At 41.7% G+C, this 27,783-nt stretch overlaps 2 protein-coding genes across 3 annotated transcripts in view; both read left to right on the forward strand.

Moving 5' to 3' along the window:
• The window catches only part of LOC140845608 (interleukin-2 receptor subunit alpha-like), a 495,306-nt gene that overhangs the window by 67,816 nt on the left and 399,707 nt on the right, over nt 1-27,783 (forward strand). The gene's annotated exons all lie outside the window — the stretch shown is intronic.
• The window catches only part of LOC140847817 (neuroepithelial cell-transforming gene 1 protein-like), a 64,631-nt gene that overhangs the window by 25,034 nt on the left and 11,814 nt on the right, over nt 1-27,783 (forward strand). For both annotated transcript variants that reach the window (XM_073229179.1, XM_073229178.1), the window contains exon 2: nt 2,008-2,067. The gene's annotated coding sequence lies outside the window, so the exon portion shown is untranslated. The remainder of the gene's footprint in view (nt 1-2,007; nt 2,068-27,783) is intronic.

Below are 27,783 nucleotides of genomic sequence, written 5' to 3' on the forward strand. Positions count from 1 at the left end.
CTACTTAAATGATTATACCCTAGTCATTCAGGAAAAGACTTAATAGCATAAAAATGTCAGTTCTCCCGAAATTAATTAATAAATTCAGTGCAGTTCTGATAAATCATGTTAGAGTATGATAGATCTCATTTTACACTTCATGTTAAAAAGTAGAAAACCCTGAACAGTGAAAGTAGGATACAAGTCAGGGAACATATGATGTACTGTATTAGCTATTAAGACAACACCAAGGGTACAGTAATTACACAGCATAATGTGGTTGCAGGTATAGACAAATAACTGATGCAACAAAATAGAGAGCCCAGTCACTGATCTACATATATATGAGAACTTACTGTATCATAAGCACTATGAAGGAATGGTGCTGTCAGTAAGTGGTATTGGGATGGGGGCAATTGACTGTGTTACCCCATAGCACATACATACAAAAGTAAATTCTAGATGGATTGAATATATAAATATGAACAGCAAAACCTTAAAAAATTTGAAAGAAAATATGGGATGTTTTAAAATCTGTTAAATTTCTTCATACATATGTCCATGCACATGTATGATTTTATGTAAATGTATAACTATTATCATGTATGTGCTTTTTCCCTCAGTGCACTCTTCTTTTTGCCTCGAGGTGTCCTCCTTTCCTCTCATCTCCTCTAAGTCTTTCCATCCCCCCAACCTCTACTTTAATCCATGTCAGCAACATTATATGTACCCTTCTCTGTTTTGCTTAGAGAATTATTTACATAGCCTCACAAATAAGAGATGCGGGGTTTTTGCTTAGTTTGCTTTCAAAATTAGGATCAAATTATTCATACTTTTCTGCATCTTCTGAACATGACCTTAAGATCAGTAAAGATTTCCTCATTTTTTAGTTTCTTCCAATCGACTTGTCTTGTTCTTTACCATCTTATCTTTTTCTTAATGTCTTTTAGTTAAATTTGAAATTGTATGTTATAGTTTTGCTTTGCAGCCTTGAGCATTTCCTTCTGAGGCGCTTTCCCTGTAGGGATATTATTCTGCCTTTATTCTCTTTTTTCTTAGGGTGATTTTGTATTGGATTTGACTTGCAGAAGTTTCTGCTCATTCTAATGTGAATTTAGTTTTCCTGAACTTTTACAAAGGAGCTTGGTTCAGATAGCTTCTCTAACTTCATAGATCTCTCTCTCTTCTTTTCATGGTGGCTTGTTTCTGAGATGCCATCTTCATGTATTTTCCCCACTTCCATCTGGACTTTATCTTGCCTTTTTTCTCCATTGTTCTGATCCTGCTCAATTTTGATTGCACTCTTACCAGTTTCTCCTCAGGGTGAACCAGGACTTGGAAGGGAGCCCTGGCTCATCAGTTTTGAGAGTTCATTAAGAACTAGGCTGTACCACAAGTAATCTGAAGACTTATTTTGAGATGTGAGAGAAAGAAGTGTTACTTAAGGACTCTTCTTCAATATTGGTTGAAGACCAGAAGTTACAGCTATATATGCAGTTTTTGCTTCTACTAGCTAAATATGCAGTTTTGCTTCTACTAGATTTATCAAGGGATAAATCGTTCCTGGAAGGTATGCCAGGATTGTGTGTATTCATCTTCCAGCCGATAAATCCTGCTTCAAACAACAAATCTTACTTTGGGCCATGAGAAAAGTTTTATGGTAAAGATAACTGTCCCCATGGGAAAAATATATATGTTCCTTTAAAAGAAAAAACTTGTTTCCCATTATGTGTAAAACATATTTTACTTTTTTTCTAACAATCCTTGACTTAAGTAGGAGTTGTGTTCTTACAAACTTCACATAAGTAAATTATTTAATAGGGTGGAATCACTTCACAAACACATGATTTGGTCAGGGGGCTCTTTAGACAGTATGTATGCTAAAGATAATTTATGAGCATCCCAAATAATTTTCTTATGAATACAGGCAAAGGCTATTTTTTTAAAAGTAATTTTACTAGTTGTATGCAGTCTAATGGGTAACATGCATCCCTTCTATGTAAAAATGAAACCATTCTTTTCTTATAGAAAAGAAAATGAAGAGAGAAAGCTGATGATGTTGTAAGCCTTAGCAGCCTTGATCTGAAGGTAAGCCTTATACTACTCTGTCAAAGAAAAGCAATTTTATTTCTGTGGTGTAAGAATATGAATGCTGATTTATTTTGCATTTTTAATGTGCAAAACTGAGTAATATTGGCTCTCATAGATAAATTGTTTTTTCTGCTCTAGTACTTTGTTAAAAATTAAGAGAAAACCTCCCATAAATGATTTTAGGTCATATCTAATAATCACAATCTCAAATGCCTAAGAAGACCAGACATGTATCTGCAAAGAAGGGAGGTATGGATATGAAATACTATGGAATACTATTCAGCCATAAGAAGAAAACAAATCCTACCATTTGCAACATCAAGGATGGAGCTAGAGGGTACTGTGCTCAGTGAAATAAGTCACAGAGAAAGACAAATACCAAATGATTTCCCTCATTTGTGGAAAATTTTCTGCTCATTCTAATGTCAATTTAGTTTTCCTGAACTTCTACAGAGGAGCTTGGTTCAGATAGCTTCTCTAACTTCATAGATCTCTCTCTCTTCTTTTCATGGTGGCTTGTTTCTGAGATGCCATCTTCATGTGTATTTCAAGCAAAACTGAAGGAACAAAATAGCAGCAGACTATCACAGACTCCAAAAAAGGGACTAGCAGTTACCGAAGGGGAGGGGAGGGATGGAGGGAAGGGAGGGAGGGAGAAGGGGATTTTGGGGTATCATGATTGGTGCACATGGTGTGTATGGGGTTACGGGGAAGACAGTGTAGCTCAGAGAAAACAATTTGGGACTCTGTGGCATCTTATTATACTGATGGACAGTGACTGCAGTAGGGTATGTGGGGACTCGATAATAAGAGTGACTGTAATAACCACATTGTTTTTCTTGTGAAACCTTGATACCTTCATAAATAAATAAATTAAATTAATAAATAAAAAGCAGATATGGTGAAAGTACAGCGCCATGTCCTTCGTAGAAGAGGTAGCTGCTGCTGTGCTCCAGCTATTGCCGTGTGTGGCACTGTCAAAATAAAGGTTATTTTTATGTGAAACCTCCTGATTTTTAACTGTTGGACCATGCAGGCCAGACAACTTGCCTGCAAGTCAGTTATAGCCCATGGGTTGACAGTGTGTGACGTTCGATAAACTAAAACTCAGTGCACACTTAAAAATGATTATGTATCAGTTTCTGTAAAATTGTAGTTAAGTCCAAACACCTGGTATCTTTGAAATTGCTTATTCTGTTTTTGTGATTTGGCAAATTTTATAGAGCCATCTTGGTTTTAAGGAATCTTTTTTAAACATTGTTATGAAGAAGTTACATAGTTTTAAGTAAGTTTTTTTAAATGTTTGACATGTTTAAGGATGACAGCTGCTACTGCTTTGAAGCGAAGTTATTTTCTAAAAATTAAGTTTTTATAGGTGTGTCATCAACATTTTAGCAAATACAGGAGGCCAGATTGTGTGCACACATGTGTGTGTGTGGTTACAACATCTTTATAGAAGAATTATGTATTTTAAGTGTTGTGCTTTTTTCAAAACAGTTTTAGTTGCATTTTTAAAATTTGTATTTAAAGGAAGAAAATAGCGTGAAAGGATAACCCTGGGTATTAAGATATGCTTCAAATCAAATACAAAAATAAGACAGTATTTGCAGTTTACCACAATAAAATCCATGGTCAAATGTACTTAAAGATCATCCTCCTTTTCTTCACCCCAGCTCCAGCAATTATCAATGTACCATCAGATCCATTTCACATCATCTATCCACTCACCTACCCTGCCCTAGATTATTTTTAAGCAAATCCTAGACATTCTGTCATTTCATCTGTCTCATCAAATTCAGTATTCACACATTTGGTTTTGTTGTTGTTCATCTTGTAAGTTTGATTAGAATTCATATAGGGTCCATACACAGTGATTGATTATCTCTCTTAACTGTCTTTTAATCTATAGGTTTTCTCTCTAGCTCTTTGTCTTCTTGCAGTTTTTTTGTTTTTAAAGAAACCATGTCTTTTTTCCTATAGAGCTTTCAACAGCCTGTGTATTCATGAATGTATCCCCCTGGTATCATTTTCTATGTTCCTCTATCCCTTTATTTCAACTGGTGGCTAGGTGTGGAGATTCTTTATATTGACTGTGTGCTTCACACGGTGAGGTATATGTCTTTTTTTGCTATTTTCAAAATTAGTTATCATTTCATAGATGCATTTTTTTCATTGGAGGTGGCAAAGCAGTGGTACTGTACTTTGTCAGCCCTTCTGTTTACTAACTGAAACATTTCAGTAAAAAGAAAATTCCCCTCATAACTATTTGGTTACTACAAAGTACTAACTTATACTAAAGGTAAAACAAGTGCTTGATTCATTCCTTTACCAGTTTTTAAAATCATGAATTTTATTTATTAACATTCTCTAATGAATTTCAGTAGGGCACAGTAAATCAACATGTGACATACCTTAAATTTATACCATGTGAATTATGCCTAATAAAGCAGGGGGGGAAAGGACATAGGAGCCATCCTGAAGTAGTACTCAGTGGCCAAAGATGTGATGATTTGATCATAGTAAGAATAATAATTGAAGTGGATCATGATACAACAAGTGTGTTCATACCCATGAGTTTAAAAATACTACAAATGAAAAAATCATAGCTACTTTCTGGGGCTTGAAACCCATTGCAGGACACAGTGTGACCAAAGAAGATGACAGCAAACGTTCTTTTGGGGTGAAAAGGTTTATTACCGAGCTTCTGAGCCGAGCTTTCTATATAGTGCAATAATAGCTTATTCCATAAAGGTAGCCTAGCAACAGGCCAGTTACATCATCAGGTGGTTTAAGTTCCGTGAGAATCCTGGCCATAAGAACCCCAACTGGCCCACACAGCAAACTTGCCAGGGGCTGAAAGCCTTTGACAAGACAAGTGGCGAAGTCCACAGTGTTCATTGGCTTCTCTTATGGGAGGGGTGCTTCAGCAGGCTACCCCTAGGAGGGGACAGAGAGTGGATTATCTGAGGGAAGCACAGGAGGAGGTGGCACGAGAATGCCAGATGCGGAGAATTAAGGTGAAGGTAAGAGCTGCTGAACACTGAGCTAGCATTACTGTGAGGCGCCGTAGAAAAGCTAAAGGTTGCGGCAGAGGAGGCACTCGGGGCAGGGGAGAGAAAGGTGCCATCAGCCCCAGAAACAGAGGAGCTGGGAAAGGATGAAGGGGTGGTGCCAGAGGCACTGACCCCTCCCGTATTGAAAGCACGCCCAGTCGTTGTAAAGAAAATACCCAGCAGTTGAAAGTTCCCTTAGGAGAGGAGCAGTCCCCTCGTGGAGCACTCTGTGCTCCACCCCTATAGTCAGGCGGAGCTGGTTCATTTGGGGTTCTGGTTTAGGCAGAAGCCCTCAGAGTCAGTATCAGCTTGGCTCCTACGTCTGTGGAACTTAGGGGTGGATGGAATTGTTCTGTTGGGATCACAGATGGGAAAGCTGGCAGCGATTATGAAATGCACATCAGACCCCAGAGAATCACTCCCTCCTCGATTGGCTTATAGCTGCACTTCGTGCTGTGTGGCCCAATCAGGGTGATCTACCATCCTCTCCTGTTAGATGGCAGATGTATGCTGAGCTCCAACAGGTGTTATGAGAGCTAAGCATAAGAAATGCCATGTGTAGTGCAGAGAATTATGGCCCATATGAAGAGATTTTCACTACTGGGTTGAGAAATACTGTGCTTCAAACACCTCCCACATCTGTCTTTGAGTCTCTAGTGGCCATTCTTTCCCCTCACTATGGCCAGCGCATAAGCAAGGTAACACGTACAGTAGCCGACTGAGGAGAGGTTGAAACAATGAGAAAACGGAGAGAAATAAGGTCTTCTACTCACAAGAAGAACTTAAAGGATCTCATGAAGGTTACGAGGACCCAGATGTGGGTTGGTTTAATACCGGTAGGAGCAGATGAAAGGAAATTAGATGGAAAGTCAAATTAGGTCTTACTAGACCTATGGCAACATCTGAAAACAGAGCAGCAGTTCCAGCTATTAAGACCAAAGAGGCAGAGGTAAAAGCCAGAGCCACAAGTCCGAACTGTGTGTTTGCAAGACTTCCTGCTGGAGAGGGAGACAACCTCACTCGAGCCCACACAGGAAGACGATTGGGGAACATGGTTTGACTGAGGGGAAGGTCGATGTATCTACCCTGAGGGACCAGGGGGAACAGGAGGCCACATGTTGAAATAGCTATCCGTTGGTCCCCAGTGAAGTGAACATACAATGTGTCCCGGCTCTGGCGGACACAGGGGGTGAATGTGCACTGATTCATGATAACCTTGAGCAGTTTTCCTGAGACCCCAGAATCATAGATGGATATAGGGATAAGGCTGAATGAAACAGGCCCAAATCCCTTGGGGAAAAGGGTGTCTACCCCAAAAAGAGTATAGTGGGTATATATCTCCTATCCCTGAGTATATTTTGGGGATTGATATCCTGCAGGGTGTATGGTTGCAGACCACTGCAGGTGAGTTCAGACTGCTAGTATGTGTGGGGAAGGCAGTTCTGAGGGGACATGGTAGGCACCTTCTCATAGCTCTGCCTGTGCCTTGGCAGGTGACTAATATCAAACAATACAAACTGCCTGGAGGACGTAAAGAGATTGGAGAAACTATCCAGGAGCTCGAAAAGGTGGGTATTATAAAGCCCACCCATAGTCCTTCAATTCCCCAGTGTGGCCAGTAAAAAAGCCAGATGGCTCCTGGCATGTGATTGTGGATTATAGAGAATTGAATAAAGTCATATCCCCTATGCATGCTGCTGTCCTCTCTATTGCAGGCCTGATGGATACCCTCAGCCATGAACTAGGAACATACCATTATGTGGTAGATCTTGCTAATGCTTCTTTTCCATTGACATTGAGCAGGAAAGTCAGGAACAGTTTGCCTTCATGTAGGAAGGATGGCAATGGACTATCACCATGCTTCCACAGGGATACCTCCAGAGCCCCACCATCTGTCACGGACTTGTAGCCCAGGACGTGACTACATGGGAGAAACTGCCAGTGCTGCGGCTGTATCATTATATTGATGATGTCATGTTCACATCCGATTCTCTTTCAGATCTAGAAGGTATAGCACGTAAACTGCTGCAACATCTACAAGAGAAAGGATGGGTTGTGAACAGTACCAAGGTTCAGGGACCTGGTTTGTCTGTCATATTCTTGGGCAACATCTAGTTGGGTGAGACCCACGTTATACCAGAAGCAGTTATAGGTAAAGTCCAGGCTTTTCCTACCCCTACAACTGTAGCATTGCTGTTGGAGTTTCTGGATCGTCTAGGCTACTGGAGAGTTTATCCTGCACTTGGCACAAATTCTGAAGCCCTTATACCAGTTGGTATGAAAGGGCATCAGGTGGGACTAGGATGAGACTTGTGCATCTGCCTCTACTACAGCCAAATGGGCAGTCAAGGCTGTTCAGGCCTGGAGTGTGATAGACCTATCAAGGCCCTGTGAACTGGCTGCACATGTGACTGAAGACGGTGTCTCTGGCAGCGGCTTGAAGGAACTTGCCAACCTATTGGATTCTGGTCACAACTCTGGAAAGGGGAAGAGGCACGATACACTTTGATAGAAAAACAACTGGCTGCCGTATATCATGCCTTGCTGGCTACAGAACCCATCACTGGAATGGACCCGATAAAGTCAATAACCAACTCTCCCACCTGGCGTGGGTGTGACACTGGACCCAAAAGCCAAGGAGTGGTGTGGCACAAACGCCCACACTGGCCAAGTGGGGTGCTTACCTACAGCAACGTAGTGCCCTCTCTAGTAGCCCCTTGAGTGAAGATTTCCCTTGCTTTTGAACCATTAGTAGCCAAAAGTCCTTATCGGGCGGGAAGAGCCCCTATGCCCAAAGATGCATGATACACAGACAACTCCAGCTGTGGGCAGGCCCCAAAATGGAGGGCCATAGCTTTCCATCCTAAGACTGAGACAATATGGATGGAAGATGGTGAAGGGAAGAGCAGCCAACAGGCAGAGCTGTGGGCCATGTGGCTTGTGGTCAGCCAGGAGCCCTCCCCTATAGTTGCCTGCACTGACAGCTGGGCTGCCTATCAGGTCTTGACCCTGTATCATGCCAACGGCCTGGCTGTTCACCGACCCATTTGGGGACAAGAATTGTGGCAAGACTTATGGACCTGTGGTCAGACTAAAATAATTACAGTTTATCGTGTGACAGGTCATTTGCCAGTGGCATCCCCAGGAAATGATGAAGCAGATGAATTGGCCCTGATACATTGGTTAGAAGGAAAGCCTGCCTCTGATGTAGCCCAGTGGTTACATCAGTGTTTGTTGCATGTGAGGCAAAAGACAATGTGGGTTGTAGCCCGTCAGTGGGGCTTGTCTTTTTCCTTTGAAGAAGTTAGTAGAGCCTGGCAGGAGTGTGTCGTGTGCTTCAAAAGGGACTTACACCAAGTTCCACAGCAACATGGGAAAATAACTAAGAGGGCTATATATACCCCTTGTCAGGTGGCAGATAGACTATATTGGGCCCCTACCTGTGTCAGAAGGATATCGTTATGCCATGACTTGTGTGGACACAGCTGCTGGACTTGTGGTTGCTTTTCCTACCCATTATGCACACCAGCAGATGACCAAAAGAAGCCTAGATTGTCTTTGCTGCCTGTGGCCCACCACAGGTAATTGAGAGTGATCAGGACACCCGTTTTACTGGACATACACTGCAAGAATGGGTGCCACAGCTGGGAATCAAATGAAAGTTTCATGTGCCATACAGTCCTACCACGGCAGGCATGATGAAGAGGCACAGTGGCTTGTCAAAATCCGGAAGTCAGATACCAATAGTCTGTGGGGATGGTCAGTCTGCTTATGTACCGTGCTATGGCATTTGAACAAGAGACCCCCGAAAAGGAGACCTGAACCTCATAAATGTGTTAACACCTATGGCTGCCTCCCCTATGCAACTGCAAGTACAAACCAAGGAAGAATCACTGAAGCCGAGGTTTGGTCACCAGAATAATATCTTGCCACCAACACCAACTTCACTGAACCCCAGAGACTCCATTGAGTGGACCTGGCCTAGGACCATTCGACACATGGACCAACGATGGCTGGCTCTCCTGGCACCTTGGGGACAAGGCCTGGAAGCTGGCCTCCTGTCTATTCCTGGAACGACCGCAGAGTGGTCCCCAAAGGTCACAGTAGTATATCCTGAAAGGCCAGAAGGTAGGAGATACTTACCGGGCAGTTTGTTTTATCATTATGGCCAGTGCATGCACCTCCAGTAGCACTATATACAGACCCTTCAGTAACCCCGACGGGGAAAGGAGTAAAAGTATGGTATACTAGACCTGGAAGGGGGACCCCCTTCCTGCTACAGTCCTATCACAGGACCACTCTCTTGCATGCATCCTACCTGATGGACAAGATTTGCCTATGTTGTTGTCATTAAAACATGTGTCTTATCGCCTCTAAGGTCTTTTGTGGATTAGGAACCTCCTCTGACTTGAGGATTATTATAATTTTTGTTATCTGTGTCAAAATCTTGTTGTATCTTAATTTTTGTTAACCTCTACATTGTTTTTATCGCCTGTTGCTGTTGTGGAATCTGGTTACACTGCCCCAGCTTTGTCGCACAGGGACCATTGAGGACGATTGAGAGCATGTAGATTGTAGGGCGAGAATCCCTTCAGGGGTGGTGTCTTGCCAAAGGGTTTCAGACCCAGGGCAGTTCGCTATGGATTCAGTGTGACCAAAGAAAATGACAGCAAAATGTTCTTTGGGGTGAAAGGGTTATACCCAACTTTATTTCCAGGTGGCAGGTCAGTCAGTAGAAACCCATTAACTCAGAGTGAGTCTGTATGCAGCAAGCCAGTCTCTGCCTCTGGGCCCCTTTGTCCACACAGCCAACCTCTGGGCCCCTCTGTCCTCACAGCCGTTCTCCGGGCCTCTCTGCACAGTCGTCCCGCACAGCTGCCCTCTGGGCCTCTTTCCTCGGCGCTGCCACCACTCCAGCCTCTTCTCTGTTCTCCAGCAGCCTTGCAGCCCTGCCACCGTGTTGCGTGCAGAGCAGTGGGCGGAGCTCTTTGTATACAGTCAGCAGCCATGTATTGCCCACAGGTGTGCAGTGAGCTATTCAACCATGGCCAGGTGAGAATCCTGGCCACAGGAACTCTCATTTTATGCACAGGTGGAGTGTGGGGAAGTTAAGGTTCCTATGGCCAGGATCCTCACTGAACTTAAACCACCTGATAATGTAACTGGCCTGTTGTTAGGCTACTGCTTCCATGCCTTTAAGCAATGAGCTATTATTACACTATATGGAGAGCTCCACCCAGTGCTCTGGAAGGAGGCAGAAATGCTAGTGGTCGACCGCTGTGATAACAAACCGAGTAATAAGCACTTTCACCCCAAAGCATGTTACTGCTGTCATTTCTTTGGTCACATTGAATCCGTAGCATCTGAAACCTATTGGCAAGACAGACCCTCACCTCATATCTTAGAGGTTTGATAGACCTTCTTTTCTTCCAAGAGCTACAAAATATATGTAATTTTTTTTTTCTTTGTTAGTATATGCTACCATTTTATCTAAGGGCTGAAACATAAAAGGTAAACAATATTATGTATTTACTTTTACTTGTTGTTGCTGTTATCATTAATCTACAATTACATGGAGAACATTATGTTTACTCGGCTCTCCCCTTCACTTAATTCCCCCCCACAAACCCCCCGTTACAGTCACTATCCATCAGCGTAGTAAGATGTTGTAGAATCACTACTTGTCTTCTCTGTGTTTCACAGCCCTCCCCCTTTCCCCCACCCTCCCCACATTATACATGCTAATCATAATACCCCCCTTTCTTCTTCCCCCACCCTTATCCCTCCCTACCGTCCCATTCTCCCCAGTCCCTTTCCCCTTGGTAACTGTTAGTCCCTTCTTGGGTTCTTTGATTCGACTGCTGTTTTGTTCCTTCAGTTTTTCTTTGTTGTTATACTCCATATTTGAGCAAAATCATTTGCTATTTGTCTTTCTCCGCTTGGCTTATTTCACTGAGCGTAATAACCTCTATACCTCCATCCATGTTGTTGCAAATGGTAGAATTTGTTTTCTTCTTATGGCTGAGTAATATTCCATTGTGTGTATGTACCACAACTTCTTTATCCATTCATCTACTGATGGACACTTAGGTTGCTTCCATTTCTTGGCTATTGTAAATAGCACTGCGATAAACATAGGGGTGCATCTGTCTTTTTCAAACTGGGCTGCTGCATTCTTAGGGTAAATTCCTAGAAGTGGAATTCCTGGGTCAAATGGTAAGTCTACTTTGAGCATTTTGAAGAACCTCCATAGCGCTTTCCACAGTGGTTGAACTAATTTACATTCCCACCAGCACTGTAGGGGGTTTCCCCTTTCTCCACAACCTCGCCAACATTTGTTGTTGTTTGTCTTTTGGATGGTAGCCATCCTTACTGGTGTGAGGTGATATCTCATTGTGGTTTTAATTTGCATTTCTCTGATAACTAGCGATGTGGAGCATCTTTTCATGTGTCCGTTGGCCATCTGAATTTCTTCTTCGGAGAATTCTCTGTTTGACTCCTCTGCCCATTTTTTAATTGGATTATTTGCTTTTTGTTTGTTGAGGTGCATGAGCTCTTCATGTCTTTTGGATGTCAAGCCTTTTTCAGATCTGTCATTTACGAATATATTCTCCCATGCTGTAGGGTACCTTTTTTTTTTCTATTGATGGTGTCCTTTGATGTACAGAAGGTTTTCAACTTGATGTAGTCCCACTTGTTCATTTTTGCTTTTGTTTTCCTTGCCCGGGAGATATGTTCATGAAGAAGTCACTAATGTTTATGTCCAAGAGATTTTGCCTATGTTTTTTTCTAAGAGTTTTATGGTTTCATGACTTGCATTCAGGTCTTTGATCCATTTCGAATTTACTTTTGCATATGGGGTTAGACAGTGATCCAGTTTCATTCTCTTTACATGTAGCTGTCCAGTTTTGCCAGCACCATCTGTTGAAGAGACTGTCATTGCCCCATTATATGTCCATGGCCCCTTTGTCAAATATTAGTTGACCATATATGTTTTGGAGTCTCTATTCTTTTTCCATTGGTCTGTGGCTCTGTTCTTGTGCCAGTACCAAATTGTCTTGATTACTAGACAAGCTTTGTAGTAGAGCTTGAAGTTGGGGAGTGAGATCCCCCCCACTTTATTCTTCCGTCTCAGGATTGCTTTAGCTATTTGGGGTCTTTGGTGTTTCCATATGAAATTTTTGAACTATTTGTTCCAGTTCATTGAAGAATGCTGTTGGTAGTTTGATAGGGATAGCATGGAATCTGTATATTGCTTTTGGGCAGGATGGCCATTTTGACGATATTAATTCTTCTTGGCCAAGAGTATGGGGATGAATTTCCATTTGTTAGTGTCCTCCTTAATTTCTCTTAAGAGTGTCTTATAGATTTCAGGGTATAGGTCCTTTCATTTCTTTGGTTTAGGTTTATTCCTAGGGATTTTATTCTTTTTGAGGCAATTGTGAATGGAATTGTTTTCCTGATTTCTCTTTTCTATTGGTTCATTGATAGTATAGGAAAGTGGCAGATTTCTGTATGTTAATTTTGTATCCTGCAACTTTGTTGTTTTCTCATATCAGTTCTGGTAGTTCTGGAGTGGAGTCTTTAGGGTTTTTTTATGTACAATATCATGTCATTTACAAATAGTGACAGTTTAACTTCTTCTTTACCAATCTGGATTCCTTGTATTTCTTTGTTTTGTCTAATTGCCATTGCTAGGACCTCCAGTACTATGTTGAATAACAGTGGGGATAGTGGGCATCCCTGTCTTGTTCCCGATGTCAGTGAAAAGGTTTCAGCTTCTCACTGTTCAGTATGATGTTCGTTGTGGGTTTATCATATATTGGGCCTTTATTATGTTGAGGTACTTGCCCTCTATACCCATTTTGCTGAGAGTTTTTATCATGAATGGATGTTGAATTTTGTTGAATGCTTTTTCAGCATCTATGGAGATGATCATGTGGTTTTTGTCCTTTTTGTTCATGTGGTGGATTTTCAAATGTTGTACCATCCTTGCATACCTGGGATGAATCGCACTTGGTTGTGCTGTATGATCCTTTTGATATATTTTTGAATTTGGTTTGCTAATATTTTATTGAGTATTTTTGCATCTACGTTCATCAGGGATATTGATCTGTAATTTTCTTTTTAGTCTGTAATTTTCTTTGCCTGGTTTTGGTATTAGGGTGATGTTGGCTTCATAAAAGGAGTTTGGGAGTATTCCCTCCTCTTCTCTTTTTTTTGGAAAACTTTAAGGAGAATGGGTATTATGTCTTCTCTGTATGTCTAATAAAATTCTGAGGTAAATCCATCTGGTCCAGGGGTTTTTTTCTTGGGTAGTTTTTTGATTACTGCTTCAATTTCTTTGCTCGTAATTGGTTTGTTCAACTTTTGTGTTTCTTCCTTGGCCTGTTTCCTCTCAGTGCCTCCGTGTCATAACTTATTTTCTGTCCGGTGGATCTATCCTTTGGAGTGAGTGGCGTGTGTCCTAAAATGAATGCATTGCATTTTATTTCCTCCTCTAGTTCTGTTAGTATTTGTTTCACGTATGCTGGTTATCCTGTGTTGGGAGCATATATATTTATAATGGTTATATCCTCCTATTGGACTGAGCCCTTTATCATTATGTAATGTCCTTCTTTATCTCTTGTTACTTTCTTTGTTTTGAAGTCTATTTTGTCTGGTACTAGTACTGCAACACCTGCTTTTTTTCTCCCTGTTGTTTGCATGAAATGTCTTTTTCCATCCCTTGACTTTTAGTCTGTGCATGTCTTTGGGTTTGAGGTGGTTCTCTTGTAAGCAGCAGCATATAGATGGGTTTTGCTTTTTCATCCATTCTATTACTCTGTGTCTTTTGATTGGTGCATTCAGTCCATTTACATTCAGCGTGACTATTGAAAGATATGTACTTATTGCCATTGCAAGCTTTAGATTCGTGGTTACCTAAGGTTCAAGGTTATCTTCTTTAGTATCTTACTGTCTAACTTAACTCGCTTATTGAGCTGTTATAAACACTGTCTGGTGATTCATTATTTCTCTCCCTTCTTATTCCTCCTCCTCCATTCTTTATATGTTGGTTGTTTTATTCCGTGCTCTTTTGTGTTTCCTTTAACTGCTTTTATGGGTAGTTTATTTTATTTTTTGCCTTTGGTTAGTATTTGGTTGGTCTGCTTTCTTTGCTGTGATTTTACTTTCTCTGGTGACATCTATTTAGCCTTAGGAGTGCTTCCATCTAGAGCAGTCCCTTTAAAATATCCCGTAGAGGTGGTTTGTGGAAGGCAAATACCCTCAACTTTTGCTTGTCTGGGAATTGTTGAATCCCTCCTTTATATTTAAATGATAGTCGTGCTGGATACAGTATTCTTGGTTCAAGGCCCTTCTGTTTCATTGCATTAAATATATCACGCCATTCTCTTCTGGCCTGTAAGGTTTCTGTTAAGAAGTCTGTTGATAGTCTGATGGGTTTTCCTTTGGAGGTGCCCTTTTTTCTCACTCTGGCTGCCTTTAGTACTCTGTCCTTGTCTTTGATCTTTGCCATTTTAATTATTATATATCTTGGTGTTGTCCTCCTTAAATCCCTTGTGTTGGGAGATCTGTGGGCTTCCATGGTCTGAGAGACTATTTCCTCCCCTAGTTTGGGGAAGTTTTCAGCTATTATTTCTTCAAAGACACTTTCTATCCTTTCTTCTCTTCTTCTTCTGGTACTCCTATAATGCGCATATTGTTCCATTTGGGTTGGTCACTCAGTTCTCTTAATATTCTTTCATTCCTGGTGATCCTTTTATCTCTCTCTGCCTCAGCTTCTCTGTATTCCTGTTTCTCTGATTTCTGTTCCACTACCGGTTTCTTGCACCTCATCCAGTCTGCTCTTAGGTCTTTCCAGAGATTGTTTTATTTCTGTATTCTCCCTCCTGACTTCATCCCTTAGCTCTTACATACTTCTCTGCAGGTCCATCAGCCTGGTTATGACCTTTGTTTTGAATTCTTTTTCAGGAAGATTGGTTGAATCTATCTCCCCAGGCCCTGTTGGCGGTTGTCTGGGTAATTCTGGACTAGACCAAATTCTTCTGCCTTTTCATAGTGATAGAGGTAGTTGTAGGCAGGTAGCGAAAGTGTCAACTGGGAAAACAAAGTCCCTTCCTGGTTGCTGGTCACCTTGCCCTTCTCCGCTGCCTGTGTCGGTTACCTGGTAGGGACTCTTGGATCATCTTTTCCAGTAAGACCTAAACCACAAGAAATGGTCTCCAATGTCTGCAGAGGAGATTTTGATTAGATGTGAAGAATTTCACAATAGCACAACTTTTGCAATGTCTGCAGAGGAGACCCAATTGGAGAGAAGGTAGCCCAAACAGTGCCCCTCTCCGTGGGCTGGCCCCATAAGTGCCCCAGCTTATGTGTGAAAACTCTGATAGCTCTCCCAGGGACACCTGCAGCATGCCTGAGAACCAGGCTGTCCCAGTAAAATCCCCTGGCCAAGGTCCTCTGCCTCATTTTATGAGTAGAATTTTGGTTCTTGAATCCAGACTCTTGCAGCCTTATGCAAGTCCCAGATATAGCACAGTCATAACTTACAAACTAAAAGTACTCCCTAAGGAGAGCCCCCAGTTTGGAGCAAGACTGTATCTGTATCCCAAAACCTGTGGGGAAATGTTCATCTGTTCCCAAACAGAGGTTTCCACTAACAGGGAACAAAGCAGGCAAAGAGGTTTTGCAACAAGCAAGCCCTCAGTTTCAAAGCTGTGGGGCATCTAGGACTCCATAGAGCTAACGCAGACTTCTTTAACCCAGAACGCAGGATAGCCCAGAGGCAAAGAAAGGGCATGTGGCATCTGACCCCATCCACAACCTCTCCTCTCACCAGCAGCCTGCTGGAAGGGAGGGTGCTACTGGGAAGAGAGGACAGCTCCCTCCTGTGGAATTAAAGCTTTATTGTGATCAGGGCTCTTTTACAGCAAAAACAAAGCCATAGTGATGGCTTCTGGAAAATGAACAGCCAAGTATTTCTTTCAATGTGTATTTCATTCATCCATCCATTTACAGTTATTTGTTGAAAGTCTATGTGCCTGATACTGTGCTGTTTTCTAGAGATTGAGAAACTCCTGCCCTCGGGCAGCGAGGTGAGCAAGCCACACCCACAGGTGCGCTGCAGATGCCTCAGACCTCAGACCTCCCTGGTACTGGTGGTGCCATCCAAGTGAGAAAGAGGGGCGTGGCCAGTAGGTAGCCTAGCAACAGGCCAGTAACATCATGAGGTGGTTAACATTCCGTGAGAATACTGGCCATAAGAACCCCAACTGCCCCACACAGCGAACTTGCCAGGGGCTGAAAGCCTTTGGCAAGACAAGTGGCGAAGTTCACAGTGTTCATTGACTACTAAGGAGAAAGAAAGGCTGCCCTTATGGGTGCGGTGCTTCAGCGGGCTGCGCCTCAGAGGGGGCAGACAGTGGATTGTCTAAGGGAAGCACAGGAGGAGGCACGAGAAGGCGAGATGTCGAGAATTAAGGTGAAGGTAAGAGCTGCTGAAGACTGAGCTAGCATTGCTGTGAGGCACGGTAGAAAAGCTAAAGGTTGTGGCAGCGGAGGCACTCAGGGGAGGGGAGAGAAAGATGCCATCAGCCCCCGAAATGGAGGAGCTGGGGAAGGATGAAGGGGTGGTGCCAGAGGCACTGACCCCTCCTGTATTGAAAGCACGCCCAGTGGCTGTAAAGGAAATAAAAGACCCAGCAGCTGAAAGTTCCCCTAGGCGAGGAGTAGCCCCCTCCCCAGGTCGTGGGGCACTCTATGGACCACCCCTATACTCAGGCTGAGCTGGTGGATTTGGGCTCCCAGTTTAGGCAGAAGCCCTCAGAGTCAATATCAGCTTGGCTCCTGCGTCTCTGGTACTTAGTTACAGCCATTAAGACCAAAGAGGCAGAGGTCAAAGCCAGAGCCACAACTCCCACCTGTGTGTTTGCAAGACTTCCTGCTGTAGAGCGAGCCAGTGTCACTCGAGCCCACACAGGAAGACGATTGGGGAACACGGTTTGACTGAGGGGAAGGTCAAGGTATCTCCCCTGAGAGACCAGGGGGGAACAGTAGGCCACATGTTGAAAAAGCTATCCATTGGTCCCCAGTGAACATACAAGGTATTCTGGCTCTGGTGGACACAGGGGCTGAACGTTCACTGATTTATGGTAACCATGAGCAGTTTCCCCAGGGCCCTCAGTATCATAGCTGTATATGGTGGTAAGGCTATCAGAGTGAATCAAGCGCAAATCCCTTTGGGAATAGGGTGTCTACTCCCAAAAGAGTATATTGTATATATATCTCCTATCCCTGAGTATATTTTGGGGATTGATATCCTGCAGGATCTATGGTTGCAGACAACTGCAGGTGAGTTCAGACTGAGTACGTGTGGTGAAGGCAGTTCTGAAGAGACATGGTATGCGCCTGCCTATAGCTTTGCATGTGCCTTGGCGGGTGACCAATACCAAACAATACAAACTGCCTGGAGGATGTAAAGAGATTGGAGAAAGTATCCAAGCGCTGGAAAACGTGGGTATTATAAAGCCCACCCGTAGTCCTTTAAATTCCCCAGTGTTGCCAGTAAAAAAGCCAGATGGCTCCTGGCATGTGACTATGGATTTTAGAGAAATGAATAAAGTCATACCCCCATGCATGCTGCTGTCCCCTCTATTGCCTGATGGATACCCTCAGCCACGAACTAGGCACCTACCATTATGTGCTGGATCTTGCTAATGCCTTCTTTTCCATTGACATTGAGCAGGAAAGTCAGGAACAAATTGGCTTCACGTGGAAAGGATGGCAATGAACTTTCTCCGTCCTTCCACAGGGATACCTCCAGAGCCCCACCATCTGTCATGGACTTGTATCCCAGGACGTGACTACATGGGAGAAACCTCCAGTGGTGCAGATGTATCATTATATTGATGATGTCGTGTTCACATCCGATTCTCTTTCAGATCTAGAAAGTGTAGCACCTAGACTGCTACAATATCTACAGGAGAAAGGGTGGGCTGTGAACCAGTACGAAGGTTCAGGGACCTGGTTTGTCTGTCAAATTGTTGGTGGTTGTCTGGTTGGGTAAGACCAAAGCTATACCAGAAGCAGTTATAGATAAAGTCCAGGCCTTTCCTACCCCTCCAACTATAGCATTGCTACAGGAGTCTCTGGGTCTTCTAGGCTACTGGAGAGAGTTTATCTCACACTTGGTACGAATTCTGAAGCCCTTATACCGGTTGGTATGAAAAGGCCTCAGGTGTGAGTGGGGTGAAACTTGTACACATCTGCCTTCACTACAGCCAAACAGGCAGTGAAGGCCGTTGAGGCCTTGAGTGTGATAGACCAATTAAGGCCCTGTGAGGTGCATGTACATGTAACTGAAGACGGTTATAGCTGGGGTCTCTGGCGGCGGCTTGAACGAACTTGCCACTGTATTGGATTCTGGTCACAACTTTGGAAATGGGCAGAGGTATGATATACTTTGATAGAATAACAACTCAATGCCATGTATCACTCCTTGCTGGCTACAGAACCCATCACTGGAATGGCCCCGATAAGGTAAATACCCACCAATCCCATCTTGGGATCGGTACGAGAGTGGATGCAAAAGCCAAGGAGTGGTGTGGCACAAATGCCCACAATGGCCAAGTGGGGTTCTTACCCTCAGCAGCATAGTGCCCTCTCCAGTAACCCCTTGAGTGAAGAACTCCAGTGCTTATTGGGCTGGTGACATATACTTGTGAAAAGCAGGAATAATTTTCTTTTGAACCATTAGTAGCAGAAAGACCCTATCGGGAGGGAAGAGCCCCTGTACCTGAGGATGCATGGTACACAGATGGCCCCAGCCATGGGCAGTCCTCAAAATGGAGGGCCATAGCTTTCCATCCTAAGACTGAGACAATATGGATGGAATATGGTGGGGGGAAGTGCAGCCAATGGGCAGGGTAGCAGGCTGTGTGGCTTGTGATCAGCCAGGACCCCTCCCCTATAGTTGTCTGTACTAACATCTGGTCTCTCTATCGGGGCTTGACCCTGTGGCTACCAGCCTAGTACAATGCCAAGTGGCTGGTTGGTCACCTACCCCTTTGGGGACAGGAATTGTGGCAAGACTTATGAGCCTGTGGTCAGAGTAAAATAATTACAGTATACCATGTGACAGGTCATTTGTCAGTGGCTCCCCAGGAAATGATGAGGCAGATAAATTGGCCCAGATACATTGGTTAGAAGGAAAGCCTGCCTCTGATGTAGCCCAGTGGTTACATCAATGTTTGTTGCATGAGGGGTTAAAGACAATGTGGGCTGTAGCCTGTCAGTGGGGCTTGTCTTTGACCTTTGAAGAAGTTAGTAGAGCCCGGCAGGAGTGTGCCGTATTCTCCAAAGGGACTTACACCAAGTTCCACATCAATATTGGACAATAACTAAGGGGCCTATACCCCTCGTCAAGTGGCAGATAGACTCTGTTGGGCCTCTACCTGTGTCAGAAGGATATCAGTATGCCATGACTTGTGTGGACACAACTACTGGACTTCTGGTTGCTTTTCCTACCTGTTGTGCACACCAGCAGACAACCAAAAGAGGCCTGGAGTGACTCTCTGCCACCTATTGCTGACCACAGGTAACTGAGCATAATCTGGACACCCATTTTACTGGACATACACTGCAAGAATGGGTGCCACAGTTGGGAATCAAATGCAGGTTTCATGTGTTATACAATCCTACCACAGCAGGCATGACAGAGAGGCACAGTGGCTTGTCAAAATCTGGACTAAAGTCAATTACTAATAGTCTGTGGGGTCAGTCCGTCTGTTTGTGGACCATGCTATAGCGTTTGAACGAGAGACCCCAAAACGGAGCCCTGATCCCCATAGACATGCTAACACATATGGCTGCCTCCCCTATACCACTGCAAGGACAAACCAAGGAAGAATCACTGAAGCTGAGGTTCGACCACAGGAATAAAATCTTGCTGCCAGCACCAACTGCACTGAACCCTGGAGACTCCATTGAGTGGACATGGCCTTGGACCTTTCGACACCTGGACCAACGATGGCTGGCTCTCCTGGTACCTTGGAAACAAGGCCTAGAAGCTGGCCTCCTATGTGTATTACTGGAATAACCTCAGAGTGGCCTCCAAAGGTCATAGTAGTGTATCCTGAATGGCCAGAAGGGAGGAGAATCCTACCGGGCAGTTTTTGTTTTATCATTATGGCCTGTGCATGCACCTCCAGTAGCACTATGTAACCCCCATAGGGAAAGGAGTAAAAGTATGGTATACTAGACCTGGACCCCCTTCCTGCTACATTCCTGTCTTAGGACTACTCTCTTGCATGCATCCTACCTGATGGACAAGATTTACCTATGTTGTTGTCATTTAAACATGTTCTCATGTGTCTTATCACCCCTAAGGTCTTTGTGGATTGGAAACTTCCTCTGGCCTGAGGATTATTATAATTGTTGTTATTAGGAACCTCCTCTGGCTGAGGATTACTATAATTTTTGTTATCTGTATCAAAATCTTGTTGTATCTTAATTTTTGTTATTATCTCTAAGTTGTTGTTTTTCTCTGTTGCTGTTGTGGAATCTAGTGACAGTGCTCCAGGTTTCTCGCACAGGGACCACTGTGGAAGATTGAGAGCATGTAGATTGTAAGGCGAGAATCATGGAGTGGTGGAGTGTGGGGGAGTTGGGGTTTCTATGGCCAGGATCCTCACTGAACTTAAACCACCTGATTATGTAATTGGCCTGCTGCGTGTCTGCCACTTCCAGGCCTTCAGGCAATGAGCTATTATTGCATCATATGGAGAGCTCGGCCCAGTAATCTGGGTGGAGGCAGAAATGCTAGTGGTTGGCCCACCTCCATGATAACATGCCAGGTAATAAACACTTTAACCCAAATAATCGTTCTATTGTCATTTCTTTGGTCACACTGCATCCATAGCGAACTCGCTGGGGTCTGAAACCATTGGCCAGACAGACCCTCACCTCATATCTTAGAGGTTTGATAGACCTTCTTTACTTCCAAGATAACAATATACTCCAGGACCACTTGCACTTTTTTTTTCTGCTCCACACCTGAAACGAGTTATTTCTAAAAGCCCTGGTTTCCTTAGGAAATGGTAGATGGTAAAATCTGGGCATTTTTATGTACACTCCTTGCATTGATCATTGTTTCTCATCCTGTTTTATGAGCAGAGCTAGGAAATATATGTAATTTTTTAAGGTATAATAAATCATAAATTTATACTCTTTCCAATTCAAGGCTAAGGGTTTTTCACATGATCTTGTCAGTCTTATTATGTAGATCTTGTTGAACTGCACCGAAAATCTGGGTTCCTGGAGATACTGACTTAATTATTCACTTGATTTCCCCATGGGTCAAAGACAGCAGTCTACATTTCTATAAATTACTACTGTTACAGTTACTGAAAACATTCTATGGGTTACCTGTCATTTTCTTTTGCTCTTTTACATATAGGTTATAGTAAGGATGTACAAATTACCATGTTTTCAAATTACTGAACTAATTCTTTTCTGTGTGTAATTATGACAACTCACTTATTTCTTTTATGCTATAGAGACATTACTCCACATTTTCTGTTTCTTATCATAGTTTTCAATGGGACGCATGATTTTTTCTGTTACTTTTTAAGTGCAGTAAGTTTTCCTGTAATTTTAGGTCAGAGGAGTGGGTCAAATAGCCTGTTTTTTAGCTTTGTAACTGGAGTTCTCTCTTCTATTGTTTTCACAAAGTGATTTCTAAAAATACAACTCTCAGGCTATCTGAGAGCTTTCCTTTTTTTTGACCCACCTCTCTTTATCTGAACTTTTCTTGTCTTTGTTTCTCTTACTCTGTTCTGCTCAATTTGGATCCTACTCCTTAAAGTTTTTCTCAGAGCAATGTTAGTTTTGAGAGCTTATAGGGCTCAGACTGCTTCAGCACCAATAGACTTTGTTCTTACTCTCAGCCTGAGAATTCAATCCTTGGAGTCCTTCCCAGGCTAGTCTCCTGTTTTCATGCCACTGAAGGGCCCTATGCTCAGGGCCACCAGAGAAGTCCAGTTTTCTTCTCTCTGCATCTTTGGGCACAAATGCTGACACCATGTAGGTCTCAGAGCTGTCTGACAAACTAAAGGTTTTGGGGGAAACACTGTCTCTTCATTTTGTTGTAGCTTGGCTTTTCTGTTTTGTTATGGTTTTTTTTTTTTCTTTGAAGAGTGAAGACCTGTTAAATATTTAATTTACGTAGTAATGAGTGAGCCAGCAGAATGATGAAGCTGGTCAGAGTGCTGTGGAAACACTGAAGTATTCTAGTCACTGAAGAGTGATGGAATAAGATTGCTAAATTAAGTGCCAAGCAGAATAATGACCTCTGCATCTCTACCTGCAAAGTATTTGCAGTGCTATCAGTTTTCTACAGTTAAAATCTTACAGATGTAACCCTTATGGTTGTAAAAAAAAAAAAACCTAATCAATAAGAAACAGTGAATCAAATAAAAGGTACTGGCCCTAGAAAATGAGGTAATCCATTGCAAAGCATTCTGGCATCCTTTTTGTCTGATTTCAGGTTCTGGATATTTCTAATTATTTCCTTAACTTTATCACCTTTCTCACATATGCTCTTTCATAGCTAATTTTAGAACACACAGTTTTTTTTGTGAACATGTTTTTCTATTGCTTTATTTTTCTTTGTAGGTATGTTATTTTTTTCCCTATACCTTTCTTTTTATGAAAACCTTGTAGATTTCACTGTTCTTTTTTTCTTTTGCTCATTATTTTGTAAAATTAGTTTTAGGAAGGAGGACTGACTTGATATATAAATCTTAGGACAGGTGTTATATTGTATTATAAACTAATATCAAAAGACTCAAATTGCTAAAATCAGAAATGCAAATGGACATATTAATACCAATTTACAGAAATAAAAAGTATTAGACAGTACTGTGAACAGTTTTATACTAGCAGATTAGATAATTTAGCTGAAGTGAACAAATTCCTAGAAATGCACAACCTGCCAAAACTGAATCATGGAGAAAATCTGAATGTACCTAGAACTAGTAAAGGGATTGGATACATAATCAAAACCATTCGCAAAACAACAAAAAGACCTTAAGCAGATGGTTTCACTGGTGAAGTCTACCAAATACTTAAAGAAGAATTAACACCACTCCTCAAATTCTCCCAAAAACTTGTAGATGAAGAGCATTTCTTAACTCATTCTATGAGGACAACATTACCCAGACACCAAAGCCAAACAAAGATACTACAAGAAAAGAAAACTATAAGCCAATATCTCTTCTGAGCATATGTACAAAAGTTTTCAACAAAATACTGGTAAAATAGTTGCAGCAACATATTAAGCAGGATTATATACAGTGACCAAGTAAGGTTTATTCCTGGCATGCAAAGATGGCTCAACAAATGAAATCCAGTCAATGTAATAACACCACATTAACAGAATTAAGGAAGGGAGGGGGAAATGGTTATTTCAATTGATGCAGAAAAAGCAATAAACAAAAATCAAAATATCCTTTCATGATTAAAAATATCTAACAAACTTGGAACAGAGAGAAAATTCCTCATGGATAAACAAGAGGTGGTATATACATACATTGGAATATTATTCAGCCTTAAAAAGGAATAAGATTCTGATACAAGTAACAACATGGATGAACCTTGAAAACATTACACTAAGTGCAGTAAGCCGGACACAAAAGGAAAAACATGATTCATCTTATATGAACTTCTTAGAATAGTCAAATCCATAGAGACAGAAAGTAGAATGGTGGTTACAAGGGAGTGAGTGGTGGTAAGGGAAGATGGGGAGCAATGGGCACAGAGTTTCAGTTTTGAGAAGATGTCAAAAATTCTGGAGAAGAGTAGTGGATATACTTGGATGACAATGTGCACATACTTAATACCTCTGATCCCTACAGTATTGTACCCTTTAAAATGGTCACTTATATGTTACATGTGTTTCCTCACAATTTTATTTTTATTTTTATTTTTATTTTGGTATCATTAATCTACAATTAGATGAAGAACATTGTTTTCTTGGCTCCTCCCTTCAACAAGTTGCCCCGACATACCTCTTCACAGTCACTGTCCATTCGCATAGCAAGATTCTGTAAAATCACTACTTGTCTTCTCTGTGTTGTAGAGCCCGCCACGTACCCATGCCACATTATACATGCTAATTGTATGGCCCCCTTACTTTTTCTCCACCTTTATCCCTCCCTTCCCACCCATCCTCCCCAGTCCCTTTCCCTTTTGTAACTGTTAGTCCATTCGTGGGTTCTGTGATTCTGCTGCTATTTTGTTCCTTCAGTTTTTCTTTGATCTTATACTCCACGTATGAGTGAAATCATTTGGTACTTGTCTTTCCTCACCTGGCTTATTTCACTGAGCATAATACCCTCTAGCTCCATCCATGTTGTTGCAAATGGTAGGATTTTCTTCTTATGACTGAATAATATTCCATTGTGTATATGTACCACCTCTTTATTCATTCATGTACTGATGGACACTTAGGTTGCTTCCATTTCTTGGCTATTGTAAATAGTGCTTTGATAAACATAGGGGTGCATCTTTTTCAAACTAGGCTGCTGCATTCTTGGTTAAATTCCTAGAAGTGGAATTCCTGGGTCAAATGCTATTTCTATTTTGAGCTTTTTGAGGAACCTCCATACTGCTTTCCACAATGGTTGAACTAACTTACATTCCCACCAGCAGTGTAGGAGGGTTCCCCTTTCTCCACAACCTCGCCAACATGTGTTGTTGTTTATCTTTTGGATGATGGCGATCCTTACTGGTGTGAGCTGATACCTTATTGTGGTTTCAGTTTGCATTTCTCTGATGACTAGCGATGTGGAGCATCTTTTCATATCTGTTGGCCATCTGAATTTCTTCTTTGGAAAAGTGTCTGTTCAGCTCCTCTGCCCATTTTTTAATTGGATTACTTGCTTTTTAGTTTGTTGAGGTGTCTGAGCTTTTTATATATTTTGGATGTCAACCCTTTATCGGATCTGTCATTTAAGAATATATTCTCCCATACTGTAGGACACCTTTTTGTTCTATTGATGGTGTCCTTTGCTGTACAGAAGCTTTTCAGCTTGTTATAGTTCCACTTCTTCATTTTTGCTTCTGTTTTTCTTGCCCAGGGAGATATGTTCATGAAGAAGTCACTCATGTCTATGTCTCAGAGATTTTTGCCTACGTTTTTTTCTAAGAGTTTTATGGTTTCATGACTTACATTCAGATCTTTGATCCATTTTGAATTTACTTTTGTGTATGGGGTTAGACAGTGATCCAGTTTCATTCTCTTACATGTAGCTGTCCGGTTTTGTTAGCACCATCTGTTAAAGAGGCTGTTATTTCCCCATTGCATGTCCATGGCTCCTTTATCGTATATTAATTGACCGTGTATGTTTGGGTTAATGTCTGGAGTCTCTATTCTGTTCCACTGGTCTGTGGCTCTGTTCTTTTGCCAGTGCCAAACTGTCTTGATTACTGTGGCTTTGTAGTAGAGCTTGAAGTTGGGGAACGAGATCTCCCCCACTTTATTATTCCTTCTCAGGATTGCTTTGGCTATTTAGGGTCTTTGGTGTTTCCATATGAATTTTTGAACTGTTTGTTCCAGTTCGTTAAAAAATGTTGTTGGTAATTTGATAGGGATTGCATCAAATCTGTATATTGCTTTGGGCAGGATGGCCATTTTGACAATAGTAATTCTTCCTATCCAAGAGCATCGGATGAGTTTCCATTTGCTAGTGTCCTCTTTAATTTCTCTTAAGAGTGTCTTAATATTTTTCAGGGTATAGGTCTTTCACTACCTTTGTTAAGTTTATTCCTAGGTATTTCATTCTTTTTGATGCAATTGTGAATAGAATTCTTTTACTGATTTCTCTTTTTATTACTTCATTGTTAGTGTACAGGAGAGCCACAGATTTGTGTGTGTTAAATTTGTATCCTGCAACTTTGCTGTATTCCGATACCCAGTTCTAGTTGTTTTGGACTGGAGTCTTTAGGGTTTTTTATGTACAGTATCATGTCATCTGCAAATAGTTTAACTTCTTCTTTACCAATTTGGATTGGTTGCATTTCTTTGTTTTGTCTAATTGCCGTGGCTAGGACCTCCAGTACTATGTTGAATAAGTGTGGGGAGAGTGGGCATCCCTGTCTTGTTCCCAGTCTCAGAGTAAAAGCTTTCAGCTTCTCACTCTTCAGCATGATGTTGGCTGTGAGCTTGTCATGTATGGCCTTTTTTAATGTTGAGGAATTTGCCCTGTATACCGATTATGCTGAGAGTTTTTATCATGAATGGATGTTGAATTTTGTCGAATGCTTTTTCAGCATCTATGGAGATGATCATGTGGTTTTTGTCTTTCTTTTTGTCTATGTTGTGGATGAGGTTGATGAATTTTCGAATGTTGTACCATCCTTGCATCCCTGGGATGAATCCCTCTTGGTCATGGTGTATGATCCTTTTGATGTATTTTTTGATTTCAGTTTGTTAATATTTTGTTGCGTATTTTTCATGTATGTTCATCAGGGATATTGGTCTGTAATTTTCTTTTTTTGGTGGGGTCTTTGCCTGGTTTTGGTATTAGGATGATGTTGGCTTCATAGAATGAGTTTGGGAGTATTCTCTCCTCTTCTATTTTTTGGAAAAACTTTAAGGAGAATGGGTATTATGTCTTCTCTGTATGTCTGATAAAATTCTGAGGTAAATCCATCTGACCAGGGGGTTTTGTTCCTGGGTAGTTTTTTTGATTACCGCTTCAATTTCTTTGCTGGTAATTTGTTTGTTTAGGTTTTGTGTTTCTTCCTTGGTCAGTCTTGGAAGGTTGTATTTTTCTAAGAAGTTGTCCATTTCTTCTAGGTTTTTCAGCTTGTTAGCAGACAGGTTTTTCTTAGTATTTCCTAATAATTCTTTTAATTTCTATGGGGTCCCGTAGTGATTTTTCCTTTCTCATTTCTGATTCTGTTCATGTGTGTTCATTCTCTTTTCCTCTTAATAAGTTTCGCTAGAGGCTTATCTATTTTGTTTATATTCTCAAAGAACCAGCTCTTGGTTTCATTGATTTTTTTCTGTTGTTTTATTCTTCTCAATTTTATTTCTTCTCTGATCTTTATTATGTCCCTCCTCCTGCTGATTTTGGGTCGCATTTGTTCTTCTTTTTCCAATTTTGATAATTGTGGCATTAGACTATTCATTTCAGATTGTTCTTCCTTCCTTAAATATGCCTGAGATGTTATATACTTTCCTCTTAAGACTGCTTTCGCTGCGTCCCACAGAAGTTGGGGCTTTGTGTTGTTGTGTTGTCATTTGTTTCCTTATATTGCTTTAATCTCTTTTAATTTCGTTGTTGATCCATTGATTATTTAGGAGCATATTGTTAAGCCTCCATGTGTTTGTGAGCCTTTTTGCTTTCTTTGCACAATTTAGTTCTGGATTTATACCTTTGTGGTTTGAAAAGTTGGTTGGTAGGATTTCAATCTTTTGGAATTTACTGAGGCTCTTTTTGTGGCCTAGTATGTTGTCTATTCTGGAGAATGTTCCATGTGCACTTGAGAAGAATGTGTATCCTGTTGCATTTGGATGTAGAGTTCTATAGATGTCTGTTAGGTCTATCTGTTCTAGTGTGTTGTTCAGTGCCTCTGTGCCATTACTTATTTTCTG

This window comes from Manis javanica, chromosome 2 (assembly GCF_040802235.1).
Source record: "Manis javanica isolate MJ-LG chromosome 2, MJ_LKY, whole genome shotgun sequence".
In the NCBI taxonomy this organism is placed as follows: domain Eukaryota; kingdom Metazoa; phylum Chordata; class Mammalia; order Pholidota; family Manidae; genus Manis; species Manis javanica.